At 44.6% G+C, this 12,734-nt stretch overlaps 1 protein-coding gene across 3 annotated transcripts in view; it reads right to left on the bottom strand.

Annotated features, from left to right (window-relative positions):
• Positions 1–12,734, bottom strand: part of SH3GL3 (SH3 domain containing GRB2 like 3, endophilin A3) — an 86,220-nt gene that overhangs the window by 27,596 nt on the left and 45,890 nt on the right. The window contains exon 1 of one of the 3 annotated variants that reach the window (XM_038767135.1): positions 5,103–5,121. The exons of 1 other annotated variant lie outside the window; for it this stretch is intronic. The gene's annotated coding sequence lies outside the window, so the exon portion shown is untranslated. Of the gene's footprint in view, positions 1–3,824; positions 3,844–5,102; positions 5,122–12,734 lie in introns of those variants that run through there. One more of the 3 variants, XM_038767136.1, reaches the window with a different exon arrangement.

The following is a 12,734-nucleotide window of genomic DNA, read 5'->3' as shown; positions in this document are numbered from 1 at the left end:
ACTTCACTTCTCTGTGCTTCACTTCCCTCATCAGTAAAATGAACATTAAGACTGCGAGTCCCACATGGGACGGGGTCTGTGTCCAGCCTAATTTGATTGTATCCGCCCCAGCTCTCAATACGGTCCCTGTCACATAGTGCTTAACAAATACCACAATTATCATTATTTTCTAACGTTGCAACCGAGCCCCCTTTTCCACCCCTGATATTATACCCAGGTGCTGAGGATGGCTATAAATACATAAATCCTAGGACGGTGATAGAGGTCTGAATAAATAGTTTCAACTCTAGGAAACGTTTAGTCGTAGGATGCTGTCCATGTCCACTGAGGCTCGAACAAGAGGAAAACAGGCCTAAGAGAAAGTAGGAAGGATTTCAGTCAAGACCACCTTCTCTGGAGTTCTTTAAGGGACGAATAAACGGACAACCATGCTGAATGATTTTCTACTCATAGCCTCTTCCAGCCTGAAGAATCTAAGACTTTAAGAACACATATAGTCAACTCTCAATTTACCTCATGAGCATAGGGGAGTGGTGGCAAAGATAATTCAAAAAAGAAATGGATAATCCATAAAAACAGACCATTACTCTCCCCCCCTTCAAAGCCTTAATGAAGACACATCTCCTCCAAGAGGCCTTCCCTGACTAAACCCTCCTTTTGTCTTCTCCCACTCCCTTCTGCATCACCCTGACTTGCTCCCTTTATTCACCCCCTGTCCCAGCTCCACAGCACTTATGCCCATTTCTATTAATGCCTGTCTCCCCATCTAGTTTTAAACTCATTTTGGGCAGGAAATGTGTCTGTTTATTGTTGTGTTGTACTCTCCCTGCACTTAGAACAGTGTTCTACACTTAGTAAGTGCTCAATAAATGTGGCTGACTGATTAACAAATACCCCAAAAAAGAGAGATTTTTTTTCCCAAGGGCCTGCGACACATGGAATAATCTGTGGAATGGGAAGGGGATGAGGGAATTCAGAGATGTTAGAGGGAAAGATGTAAACTAGTCTAGCACTGTCACAATCACTGATTCCCACAATCCTCTATGCCCAACTCAAACTCCCTCCCAGCTTGTCATTGCTGAGGCAGCCAAACTGAAGTGACTTGTCCGAGGTCACAAAGCTGGCAAGTGGTAGAGCCAGAATTAGATTCCTGGTCCTTCTGATTCCAGGCCTGTGCTCTATCCACTAAGCCACATTGCTTCCCAACAGTAGAGTGTGGGATGGGTGGTCTAATGTGGCTGCTCATCAACAAACGCAAAGATATATCAAAGATCTCTCCTCAAGACATTTAATCCTCGTCACTAGGAACCTTCATTCAGTCATTCAATCATATTTATTGAGTGCTTACTGTGTGTTAAACACTGTACTAAGCACTTGGGGAGTACAGTATACCAATAAACAGACACATTCCCCGCCCACAACAAACCCTTCTTCCTCACTGTCTATTACAGCCCTTTAACATTTCAAAATTCAGAACATTATTTCTATATCAGTAACTATATATGTCACTTCAATTTTCTTCGTCTGCTTCAACCGGCTCATTTATCTCATTTTTAAGAAGATGGCTGATTTTAATGTGAAGGACTTTCCTTCACAGTTTCAAGAATTTCAGTTAATGTACTTTTTCGGCTCTTCCTTCAAATTTTCCAAGTCATTTTCCTCAAAGACACTTCTGTCCACATAACATGGGGCCACAGTTTTATCCAACCTATCCTTTACATTTCCCTCATGAAATAATTTCAGGTGTGGAAACGTTAAAAATGATACATTTTTATACTGCAATGCGATTCAGAGTCTTATCGTCTGGCTTCATGACTGAGCAACTTCCTCAGGAACTCTCTGCCGTAATATCCATTTCACAGTCTCAAAGACGTGCTGGTTCACAGGTTGTAACGATGTGATTACACTGGCAAGAAGGATGATGGTCAAACTATTACACAACAAGAACTCTGTTGCATGGGGATGCATTCTATAGCCATATAGCAATGAGATAGCTTTGCTCTGGCAAACCTGCATTTATTTTCCCTGAAAGTACGAAAAAACAATGTAGCACTTCATTAGTACAATCTCTGTCCATCTGTGAGTACTACGGCGCTCTATAAAAACACTGGATAAATATCTAATGCTTCGGTCAGTTTTGGCACCACTTTACCTAATCTCCAAGTTTTATTTTGTGGGAGCCTGGCAGCATGGCCTAGTGGATAGAGACCGGATCTGGGAGTCAGAAAGACCCGGGTTCTAATCCCGGCTCTGCCACTTGTCTGCTGGGCGACTCTGGGTGAGTCACTTCACTACTCTGTGCCTCAGTTACCTCATCTATAAAATGGGGATTAAGGCCTTGAACCCCACGTTCGACAGGGACTGTGTTCAACCTTGTATCTACCCCAGCACTCAGTAGGGTGCCTGGCACATAGTAAGCACTTAACAAATACCATAAAAAAGTAAAAAAAAAAATTTAAAAACCACTTACAGATAATTAGTCTCTTTTCTGCTTAAAAACAGGAATGCCAGATCCGATTGTGCTGCTTGGGCAGAATTTGGTAAACATCACAAAAACAGGTGATCTTTATGACCACATACACTGATCCAAGAGACAAATTAAATTAAATTACAGTTAAATTATAGTTGGCCTAGTGGAGGACAGGTTTGGGAGTCAGAAGGACCTGGGTTCTAATCCCAACCCTGCTACTTGTCTGCTGTGTGGTCAAATCACATCACTTCTCTGTGCCTCAGTTACCTTATCCGGAAAATGGGGATCAAGACTGTGAGCCCCATGTGGGACATGGACTAGGTTCAACTGGATTAGAATATATCTATCCCAGCGCTTAGTATAGTGCCTGGCACATAGTAAGTGCTTAACAAATACCATAAAAAATTCAATTTCGAAAAAATTGACAGTTCTTTCTGCAGTTGTGAGATGGCCAATTTCTATCCACCACCTCTGATTATTTTGCCAATGCCATGGAGGTTTTTAGAACGTGAAAGTCATCCATCGGAATTGTCCATGCTCCATCAATTGCATTTGTTTTAAAACTGTTTTGCTGTTTCACCAAGCACTAGGCCAGAGTTAGGGGCATCTTGTAACTGGCTCAATGAAAGCCTTTCAGATAAAATACTGGCGAGTTGCCCTGACTTGATTACGGGCACACCGTGATGATATTTAACCACTTTATTTGTCTAGGGGTTGGCAAAGAACTAGAGTAATTGTTCTTCCCGAGCAAAGACATCCTCCTATGAGTCAGTCAATCATATTTATTGAAGAAGCAGCATGGTATAACGGATGGAGCACTGGCCTGGGAGTCAGAAGGTTATGGGTTCTAATCCTGCTCCATCCCTTGTCTTGCTGTATGACCTCGGGCAGGTCACTTCACTTCTCTGGGCCTCATTTACTCATCTGTAAAGTGAACAGTGCTCAGTGCTTAGAACAGTGCTTGGCACATAGTAAGCGTTTAATACCATTATTATTATTATCATTATGGGGATTCAGACAGTGAGCCCCACATGGGACAGGGACTGTGTCCAACTTGATTTACTTGTGTCCACCCCAGTGCTTAGTACAGTGCCTAGCACATAGTAAGCGCTTAACAAATACCATCATTATTACTGATTGAGTGCTTCCTGTGATATGCAAACATTTTAACCTTTATATTAAAATGTTCCCCACTTTTAAGACATCCCCAAAAATCTATTTTCTGTTTCAAGGTTGATATAACTCTCATAGGTTTCTTTCCTCTGCTTTCACTGGTATTCTGGAGTCCATAAGGGAAGGGGCCCATGACTACTTTATTCATTCATTCATTCAACCATATTTATTGAGCACTTACTGTGTGCAGAGCACTGTACGAAGAACTTGGAAAGTACAAATCGGCAACATATAGAGATGGTTCCTACCCAACAACAGGCTCACACTCTAGAGGGGGGAGACAGACAACAAAACAAGTAGACAGGTGATAATATATAAAAATTCACCAATGAATAAACGGCCCAATTCCAGTGGCACAGATGCAACTGCACAAACAATAATAATGATGATGGTATTAAGCGCTTACTATGTGCCAAGCACTGTTCTAAGTACTAGAATGGCACTTGGCTCTTCTTGGTTAGCCTGTTGGCAGACCAAGATCCCTGGGAAATTCTTCTTTCCTATTGATCCTAAAAACTCAGAACTATATAGCAGGAGGGCAGCAAGTAAGGTAATAATAACAATAATGGAATTTGTTAAGTGTTTGTGCCAGGCACGGTATTAAGCACTGGGGTATATATCAGCAAAGTGGGTTGGACACAGTCCCTGTCCCACATGGGGCTCACAGTCTTAATTCCCTTTTTACATTCATTCATTCAACTGTATTTATTGAGTGCTTACTGTATGCAGTACACTGTACGCGGCGCTCGGGAGAGGACAATACAACAATAAACAGACACATTCCCTGCCCACAATGAGTTTTCAGTCTAAAGTTGAGCCTACAGTCTGTGAGCCCCCATGTGCGACCTGATTATCTTCTATCTACCCCAGTGTTTAGTACAGTGCTTGACACACAGTAAGGGCTTAAGAAATACCACCATTATTATTATTAAACACTGGATCTAGACATAAGGAGAAGAGTAAGCAGAAGTGGATCCTTCTCTTCTTAATATATCCTTCAATCAGTCAATCAATGAATCAGCGGTAATTACTGAGCACTTACTATGTGTAGAGCACTGTACTGAGCACTTGCGAGGGTACAATACAACAGAATTAGCAGACATTTTTCCTGTCCATAACGAGCTTATAGTCTTGAGGGGGAGACAGATGATAATTAATAATATATAATTTAAAGACATGTACATAAATGCTGTGGGGTTGGGGATGGGATGAATATTCATTCATTCATTAAGAGAAGCAGCATGGCTCAGTGGAAAGAGGACGGGCTCGGGAGTCAGAGGTCATGGGTTCAAATCCCAGCTCCACCGCTTGTCAGCTGTGTGACTTTGGGCAAGTCACTTAACTTCTTTGGGCCTCAGTTACCTCATCTGTAAAATGGGGATTAAGACTGTGAGCCCCAAGTGGGACAACCTGATCACCTTTTCATTCATTCATTCAATCGTATTTATTGAGCACTTACTGTGTGCAGAGCACTGTACTAAGCGCTTGGGAAGTACAAGTTGGCAACATATAGAGATGGTCCCTACCCAACAGTGGGCTCACAGTCTAGACGGGGGAGACAGAGAACAAATCATATTAACAAAATGAAATAAATAGAATAAATATGTACAAATAAAATAGAGTAATAAATACGTACAAACATATATACATATATACAGGTGCTGTGCGGAGGGGAAGGAGGTAAGGTGGGGGGGGATGGGGAGGGGGAGGACGGGGACAGGAAGGAGGAGGAGGGGGCTCAGTCTGGGAAGGCCTCCTGGAGGAGGTGAGCTCTCAGTAGGGCTTTGAAAGGAGGAAGAGAGCTAGCTTGGCGGATATGCAGAGGGAGGGCATTCCAGGCCAGGGGGATGACGTGGGCCGGGGGTCGACGGTGGGACAGGTGAGAACGAAGCATAGTGAGGAGATTAGCGGCAGAGGAGCAGAGGGTGCGGGCTGGGCTGTAGAAGGAGAGAAGGGAGGTGAGGTAGGAGTGGGCGAGGTGATGGAGAGCCTTGAAACCGAGGGTGAGGAGTCCTTCTTGTATCCTCCCCAGCACTTAGAACAGTGCTTTGCACATAGTAAGTGCTTAACAAATGCCATCTTCATTATTATTATTCATTCATTCAATCGCATTTATTGCTTAGACTGTGAGAGCTATGTGTGACCTGAGTACCTGGTATCTACCCTATTGCTTAGTACAGGGCTTGGCACATAGAAAGTGCTTAACGAATACCATAACATCATTATTAATAATAATAATGATGGCATTTTTTAAGCGCTTATTATGTGCAAAGCACTGTTCTAAGCGCTGGGGGGGATACAAGGTGATCAGGTTGTCCCACGTGGGGCTCACAGTCTTAATCCCCATTTAACAGATGAGGGAACTGAGGCTCAGAGAAGTTAAGTGACTTGCCCAAGGTCACACAGCAGACATGTGGCAGAGCTGGTATTAGAGGAGTGCAATGTGCAGGCTGGTTTGCAGTGGGAGAGTAGCCATGTTTCCCCGCTCCTCAAGAACCCCCAGTGGTTGCCCATCCACCTCCATGTCAAACAGAAACTGCTCACCACTGGCTTTAAAGCACTCGATCCCCTTTCCCCCCTCCTACCTCACCTCGCGCTCTCCTACTACAACCCAGCCCGCCCACTTTACTCCTCTAATGCCGACCTTCTCACTGTACCTCCATCTTGTCTCTCTCACCTGTGACCCCTCACCCACGTCCTGCCTCTGGCCTGGAATACCCTCCTTCTTCGTATCTGACAGACAATGACTCTCCCCCCACTTCAAAGCCCTATAGAAGGCACACAGAGGCCTTCCCTGACTGAAGCCCTCATCTCCTCTTCTCCTGCTCCCTTCTGCATCACCCTGACTAGCTCCCAATATATAACAATATAATCGACACATTCCCTGCCCACATCCCCTCTCCCAGTCTCACACTACTTATGTGCATATCTGTAATTTATTTATATTAATGTCTGTCTCCTGCTCTGGACTGTAAGTTCATTGTGGGCAGGGATTGTGTCTGTTATACTGTACTCTCCCAAGCGCTTAGTTCCGTGCCCTATGAATATGACTGATTGGGAAAGAGCAGAACGAGGGCCTTGAATCCGATGGTGAGGCGTTTCCACTTGATGCAGAGATGGGTGAGTAATAATAATAATAACGATGATAATAATAATAATGGTATTTGTTAAGTGCTTACTATGTGCAAAGCACTGTTCTAAGCGCTGGGAGATACAAGGTGAGCAGGTTGTCCCCGTGGGGCTCACAGACTTAATCCCCATTTTACAGATGAGGTAACTGAGGCACGGAGAAGTTGAGCGACTTGCCCAAAGTCACTCAGCTGACAAGTGGCAGAGCCGGGATTAGAACCCATGACCTCTGACTCCCAAGCCCATGCTTTTTCCACTGAGCCATGTTGCTTCTCTGGAGATACAAGAGATACCTCTGGAGCAACACTTGGAGATACTTGAGAAGTGGCGAGATATGCGTGAATAATTTTTTAGAAAAATTACTGAGGCAGCAGAGTGAAGTATGGACTGGAGAGGGGAGAGACAGGAGGTTGGGAGGTCAGCAAGGAGGCTGGGAGGTCAGCAAGGAGGCTGATTCGGTATTTGAGATGGGATAAGATAAGTGCTCGAACCACTCTGGTAAGCTTATTTACCTTGTATCTCCTCCAGTGCTTAGAACAGCGCTTGGCACATAGTAAGCGCTTAACAAACACCATCATCATCATCATCATCGTTAATGTTGGATCCATTAGGTTGGATCTTCTGTGAGGAGGGTTTGCAGAGCTCTACGTTTGCTTCTCTGCTTGGAGAATCAATCTATCTTATTTATTGAGCGCTTACTGTGTTCAGAGCACTGTACTAAATGCCTGGGAGTATGCAACACAACAATATAACCGACACATTCCTTGCCCACAAAAAGCTTCAACCACTGTTCTAAACTCTGGGGGTGGACATAAATTAATCAGGATTTTTACAATCCCTGTACCTCATGGGGTTCAAAGTCAATCAATCAATCAATTGTATTTACTGAGTGCTTACTGCGTGCAGAGCACTGTACCCAACACTTGAGAGAGTACAATACCTAGGTGGGATGGGGAACAGGTACTGAAAATCGTGGTTGTGGGGCTTGGGGTCTCCTGGAGGTCATCTTGGGGTCATGGATGAGGAGGAAACAGGGAGGTTATATTCACTGGCACATTGAGAAGCAGCATGGCCTAGTGGACAAAGCTCAGGCCTGATAGGTCAGGGGTGAGAGCACTGATTTTGTAAACCAGAGGTCGTGAGTTCAAATCTCACTAGGAACAGTGCTTGGCATAAGGTAAGCACTTCACAAATACCATAGTTATTATTATAATAGAGCCCACACCTGGGAGTCAAAAGAACCTGGGTTCTAATCCTGGCTCTGCCACTTGTCTGCTGCAAGATGTTAGGCAAGTCACTTCACTTCTCTGAGCCGCAGTTCCCTCATCTGGAAAATGGGGGTTGAGCCTGAAATGGGGGTTGAGTCTGTGAGCCCCATGGAGACAGGGACAGTCTCCAACCCGATTTACTTGTATCCACCACAGCATTTAGTACAGTGCCTGGCACAAAGTAAGTGCTTAACCAATACCATAATAATAATAATAATAATAATTATTATTATTATTATAGAGCCCATACCTGGGGGTCATAAGGACCTGGGTTCTAATCCCGGCTCTGCCACTTGTCTGCTGTGTGACTTTAGGTGAGTCGATTCACTTCTCTGTGCCTCAGTTACCTCATCTATAAAATGGGGATTAAAACTGTTAGCCCCATTGGAGACATGGATTGGGTCCAACCTAAATACTTTGTATCTACCCCAGTGCTTAAAACAGTGCCTGGCACATAGTAAGGACTTAACAAATACCATTATTTTTTTAAAAAAAAAGACCTTTGTTCTAATCCCGGCTCTGTCACCTGCTTGCTGTGTGATCTTGGGCAATTCACTTCATTTCTTTGTGCCTCAGTTCTCCTGTTTGTCCTCCTAATTGGACTGTGAGCCCCATGCGGGACAGGGAACAGTGTCCAACCTAATTAACAAGTACCTACCCCAGAACTTGGAGCGGTTTTTAGCACAAAGTAAGTGCTGAACAAATACTACCCAAAAGAAAAAAGCTTGCTGGAAACTGAAAACAAACAGTAACTGAGTTTCTCATGAGCCTGTTTCCTGCCCATTTGCTCTCAGATCAAACAATCCATTTTGAGCTGGCGGATGGGAGGGGGGCCCACATCCCTTTCAACTCCTCTCATACTTCGTTCACCGTACACCGTTCGTTCATTCAGTAGGATTTCCTGAGTGCTTACTGTGTGCACAGCGCTGTAATAAGCAAGACCCCGAGGCTCTAGGAGGGGATTTGATGAAAAAAGCTAAAGGAGGCAATCACACGTTCCTCATAGAAATCGAGTAGCGGCCCGGCCAGGTGGATAGAACACAGGCCTGGCAGTTGGAAGGACTAACCCTGGCAATTCCACTTGTCTGCTAGGTGACCTTGAGCAAGTCACTTCACTTCTCTGGGCCTCAGTTCCCTCATCTGAAAAATGGGGATTAAGATTGTGAACCCCGTGTAGGATATGGACTTGTATCTACCCCTGCGTTTAGTATGGTGCCTGACACTGAGTCCCCTTTTTCCTCTCCTCCTCCCCATCCCCCACGTCCTACCACCTTCCCCTCACCACAGCACCTGCATATATGTTTGTACAGATTTATTACCCTATTTATTTTACTTGTACATATTTACTATTCTATTTATTTTGTTAATGATGTGCATCTAGCTTTACTTCTATTTATTCTGATGACTTGACACCTGTCCACATGTTTTGTTTTATTGCCTGTCTCCTCCTTCTAGACTGTGAGCCCGTTGTTGGGTAGGGACAGTCTCTATATGCTGCCAACTTGTACTTCCCAAGCGCTTAGTACAGTGCTCTGCACACAGTAAGCGCTCAATAAATGATTGAATGAATGAATGAATGAATGACACACAGACAGCACTTAATGAATACCAGAAAAAGAAAAAGGACCTGGATTCTCATCTCGATATGCCGCTTGTCTGTTGTGTGACCTTGGGCAAGTCACTTCACTTCTCTGGGCCTCAGTTCCCTCATGTGTAAAATGGGGATTAAAACTGTGAACCCTATGTGGGGCAGGGACTGTGTTCACCCTGATTAGCTTGTATCTACGCCAGCGCTTAGTACAGTGCCTGGCACCCACTAAGCGCTGAACACCATAAAAAGAAAAAAGGACCTTGGTTCTAATCCCAGCTCCACCACTTGTCTGCTGTGTGACCTTGGGCAAGTCATTTCACTTCTTTGGGTCTCAATTTCCTCATCTGTAAAATAGGGATTAAGACTCTGGGCCCTCCTCTGCTTCCCACCTCTAACAGTGGGGGTTCTTCAGGGTTCAGTTCTAAGTTCCCTTCTATTCTCCATCTACACCCACTCCTGTGGAGAACTCATTCACTCCCATGGCTTCAACTACCACTTCTATGCAGATGACATCCAAATCTCCATCTCCAGCCCTGATCTCTCTACCTCTCTGCAGTCTTGCATCTCCTCCTGCCTTCAAGATATCTCTACTTGTATGTCCTCCCGTCACCTCAAATTTAACAAGTCCAAAACAGAACTCCTTACCTTTCCACCTAAAATCTGTCCTCCCCATGACATTCCCATCACTGAAGACGGCACCATTATACTTCCCTTCTCACAAACCCGTAACCTTGGCGATTTCCTTAACTCTTCTCTCTCATTCACCCCACATATTCAATGTCACCAAACCATGTCAGTCCCACTTTCACATCATGACTAAAATCTACCCTTTCCTCTCCATCCAAACTGCTACCAAATTAACACAATCATTCATCCTATCCAGCCTGGATTACTGCATCAGCCTCCTTCTTGACCTCCCAGCCTCCTGTCTCTCCCCACTCTGATCTGTACTTCACTCTGCTGCCTGGATTACTTTTCTAAAAAAATGCTCAGGACATGACACCCCACTCCTCAAAAATCTCCAGTGGTGGCCTATCCACCTTTGTATCAAATGAAAGCTCCTCATCATTGGCTTTAAAGCACTCCATCGCCTTGACCCCTCCTACCTCACCTCGCTTCTTTCCTCTTTAACCCAGCCCGCATCCTTAGCTCCTCTAGTGCTAACCTTCTAACTGTGCCTCAATCTCGCCTGACTCGCCGCCAACCACTGGTCCACATCCTGCCGCTGGCATGGAATACCCTCCGCTCCCCAAATCCTACAGATAACCACTCTCCCATGCTTCAAAGCCTTATTGAAGGCACATCTCCTCCAAGAGGCCTTCCCAGACTAAGCCCCACTTTTCCTTACCTCCCACTCCCTTCTGCATCGCCCTGACATGCTCCCTTTGCTCTTCCCACCTCTCAGCCCCACAGCACTTAGGTACATATCTGTAATTTTATTTATTTGTATTGGTGTCTGTCTCCCCCTTCTAGACTATAAGCTCGTTGTAGGCAGGGAATGTCACTGTTTATTGTTGTATTGTACTTTCCCAAGAGCTTAGTACAGTGCTCTGCACACAATAAGCGCTCAATCAATATGACTGAATGAATGAATGAATGTGGGACACGGACTGTGTCCAACCTGATAAACTTGGATCTACTCAGTGCTTAGTACAGTGCCTGGCACCCAATAAGTGCTTAACAAATACCATAAAAAAGTCCCTTCCAGGAGACACTGAAAACTACAGAAATCTAAATGAGCATATCAGGTCCAGAGCTGGGTGTTTGTGATAAAACAATAACATTAATAACTGTGGCATCTGTTAAGCCTTTTTTAGGTACCAACACTGTGCTAAGCATCGGTAGGTAGGGAATGTGTCTGTTATATTGTTATACCATATTCTCCCAAGCATTTAGTGCAGGGCTCTGCACAGAATAAGTGCTCAATACAGTAAGCTATTGACTGACTGACTGGGATAGATAAGACATAATCAGAGCAGATAGGGTAATGGACTAATCAATCAATCAATGGCATTTACTGAGTGCGTACTGTGTACACAACAAGCATACTAGGGGCTTGGGAGAGTATAAAACAACAGAGTTGGTAGATGGAGTAAAAGCCCAAGAATATAGATACAACAGAATTAGCAGACATATTCCCCACCCACAATGAGCTTACAGTCTACAGCAGGAGACAGGCATTCATAACAGAGAATAAATAATTTATAGATATATAGAGTTAGGGAGGTCAAGTTGATCCCCATTTTTCAGAGGAAGATGAGGCCCAGAAAAGTGAAGCGACTTGCTGAAGGTCGCAGAGCAGACAGGTGGCAGAACTGGAAATAATAATTATTATTACTATTATGGTATTTGTTAAGCACTTACAATGTGCCAGGCACTGTACTAAGCGCTGGGGTATATACAAGCAAATCGGGTTGGACACAGTCCCTTTCCCATGTGGGGCTCACAGTTCAATCCCCATTTTACAGATGAGGCAACTGAGGTCCAGAGAAGTGAAGTGACTTGCTCAATATTGCACAGCAGACAACTGGAAGAACTGGGATTAGAACCCATGACCTTCAGACGCCGAGGCCCTGGCTCTATCCACTACGCCATATGGCTTCCCATGTCTCTGAGTCCTGTATTCTTTCCACCTAGGTCACACCTGTTCTCCAAGCAGATCAGTGCATCAATGGAGAAGCAGTGTGGCTCAGTGGAAAGAGCACGGGCTTTGGAGTCAGAAGTCATGGGTTCAAATGCCAGCTCTGCCAATTGTCAGCTGTGTGACTTTGGGCACGTCACTTAACTTCTCTGTGCCTCAGTTCCCTCATCTTTAAAATGGGGATTAAGACTGTGAGCCCCCTGTGGGGCAACCTGATCGCCTTATAACCTCCCCAGTGCTTAGAACAGTGCTTTGCACATAGTAAGTGCTTAATAAATGCCATCATCATCATCATAAACAACAGTGCTTTGCACATAGTAAGCGCTTAATAAATGCCATAAAAATTGTATTTACTGAGCACTTACTATGTGCAGAGCACTGTATTAAGCACTTGGGAGAGTACAGCACAATAGCATGGGATGCAGGATAGCCTAGTGGATAGAGCACGGGCCTGGGAATTAG

This window comes from Tachyglossus aculeatus, chromosome 26 (assembly GCF_015852505.1).
Source record: "Tachyglossus aculeatus isolate mTacAcu1 chromosome 26, mTacAcu1.pri, whole genome shotgun sequence".
Classification (NCBI taxonomy): Eukaryota; Metazoa; Chordata; class Mammalia; order Monotremata; family Tachyglossidae; genus Tachyglossus; species Tachyglossus aculeatus.
This window is presented reverse-complemented; position numbering and strand designations above follow the sequence as displayed.